Here is a 2,145-nt window from a genome sequence, read left to right as displayed (position 1 = left end):
AAAGAACAAACCAATATAATAAATATAATAAATATAAATATTATCTTTAATATAATAACATAATAATCTTATCTTATTAATTTTACTAATAATAATTTAATAATTGCATAAATAATAATTAATAAAAAATAAAATAAAATAAAAGTATAAGAAAATAAAATGAAATAAAAAGACGAATTTTAAAATTTTTAAATTGTTAAAAAACAATAATTTAAGAATAATTTATATATTTGCTATAGAGATAAATTATTAACATCATACATGTTCACGATAACAAGTGAATAAATTTTCACATATAATTTATAGAAATATTTTTTTTATTACATTGATTTATCATATTATATTTTTCTATTATAATGTTTTTAAATATCATTTGATATTATGATTTGATCATAAAAAAAATTAACATTAAATAATCAACAAAACAAAATAAATAAAGAAATAATCAAAAAGTATTTATCTTTATTATATTTTATCCTATATTTATAATTGTATATTTATCTACATATTATAAGATATATTATATATATAATATATAGACTCTTATGTAAAATCATATTATTCACTCTCATAAATACTATTAAAATGGATGACAGAATAGCGTGATTGATTTATCATCAATAATAATTGTGAAAGTATGAAATTGAAAATATGATAATTATTTTTATTTTGAAAATATAACTATTGGAACATCTTAGAATTTTTAACCTTAATCTTATCCCATTTATTCATTTAATTATTTTAATTATTTTAATAAAATAAAAAATTAAAAATTGGATTTTCATTAAAATTTCATTATTTTAAAAATCATCAATAATATATATCCTAATTTAATATAATCTAATTATATTATTATTAATTATACATAAATCTTGTAATGAAATGAAATGATAATTATATTGCATTTACATATAATAATAATGTGGAACCAATACAATATTAATCGTATTTTCAAAAAGAATAAAAATATTTCGATTATCATATTTGGATTGGAAGGAATAAACAATAAATCTAAATTTTATCTTTGATTATTTAATATTTCCGAGATATTAATTAAAAAATTTTGATATAGTATATTGAATTCTATTTATACGAGCACACATATATTAGCATAATGCGATTATTTATATATTATTTTTACAGATATGACTTGCAAATCTCGGTAATTTATTCGAAATAAGAAAATCCTCATCGATTTCAATTATTTTTTAATATGTTGTGGAATTCAATATTTAAATAATTTTTTCTTTTGCATATTATCACCATTCGGTCTAATTTTTGAGATATGTAAAAAAAGATTAATACTATTCCATTTTATAAAATTTTCTTTTATCTATATACAATAATAGATAAAAATATAAGCTTATCTACTAAAATAAAATAACTTTTTTAAAATTGGACTAAATAATTTGAATTGTTTTGGAAAATTAGAAAAATTAATTTACTAGATAATATATAAGTAAAATTTTAGAAAAATTTATATAGCATATATGTCTATATATAGTAATAATATATATAAAAATAGGAGTAGGAATCGTTTAAAAATTTCTCCCACTATTCGAGTATTGCTCCATATCATACAACCGCAAAAGTAAATAATAGATAATAATTTCAGTAAATCTTCTTGCGAATATAAATACAAGATAAATAAAGAATATCATCAGTATATAAGACTTGTGTCATTCATTGCGGAATATTTTTTCAATACATGGTAAAATCTTATTATAATATTATAATTTGGTTTATTTTTAAATCATTGACAGATATCATAAATGTCAAATATATTTAATCTGATAATAATATTAATTTTGCTATTTTATTTCATTAAAAATATATTATATATATATATGTATCTAATTATTAAAATTAAAATTTTAATATATATATATATAATATATAATATATATAATATATTTGTGGAATATGTTTCAAAAATTGAATCTAGAAGTCAAAAATACAAAAGTTGATATACAAAAATATCAATTAAAATTTATCTATTAAGTTATAACTTTATATTATAAAATGTAATTATATGAAAAAGTAAAGTGAAATCGTTCTATTCACTTCATTCTTTCACTTTTTCTCTTTTCAAATACTAAAAATATATTACTATAATTATACTGCAGATTTTATGCATTTATGTAA

At 16.1% G+C, this 2,145-nt stretch overlaps 1 protein-coding gene and 1 long non-coding RNA gene across 2 annotated transcripts in view; one reads left to right on the top strand and one right to left on the bottom strand.

Annotated features, from left to right (window-relative positions):
- The first annotated feature begins 1,574 nt into the window (after positions 1 to 1,574).
- Positions 1,575 to 2,145, top strand: part of LOC102681220 (vanin-like protein 1) — a 4,483-nt gene continuing 3,912 nt past the window's right edge. The window contains exon 1 of the mRNA XM_006622668.2: positions 1,575 to 1,711. The gene's annotated coding sequence lies outside the window, so the exon portion shown is untranslated. The remainder of the gene's footprint in view (positions 1,712 to 2,145) is intronic.
- Positions 1,932 to 2,145, bottom strand: part of LOC116186464 — a 5,315-nt gene continuing 5,101 nt past the window's right edge. Inside the window, exon 3 of the long non-coding RNA XR_004151479.1 lies at positions 1,932 to 1,941. This is a non-coding gene — a long non-coding RNA (uncharacterized LOC116186464). The remainder of the gene's footprint in view (positions 1,942 to 2,145) is intronic.

Source organism: Apis dorsata, unplaced genomic scaffold, assembly GCF_000469605.1.
Source record: "Apis dorsata unplaced genomic scaffold, Apis dorsata 1.3 scaffold_739, whole genome shotgun sequence".
NCBI lineage: Eukaryota > Metazoa > Arthropoda > Insecta > Hymenoptera > Apidae > Apis > Apis dorsata.
Note: the sequence above shows the minus strand (reverse complement) of the source record. Positions and strands in the feature narration are given on the sequence as shown.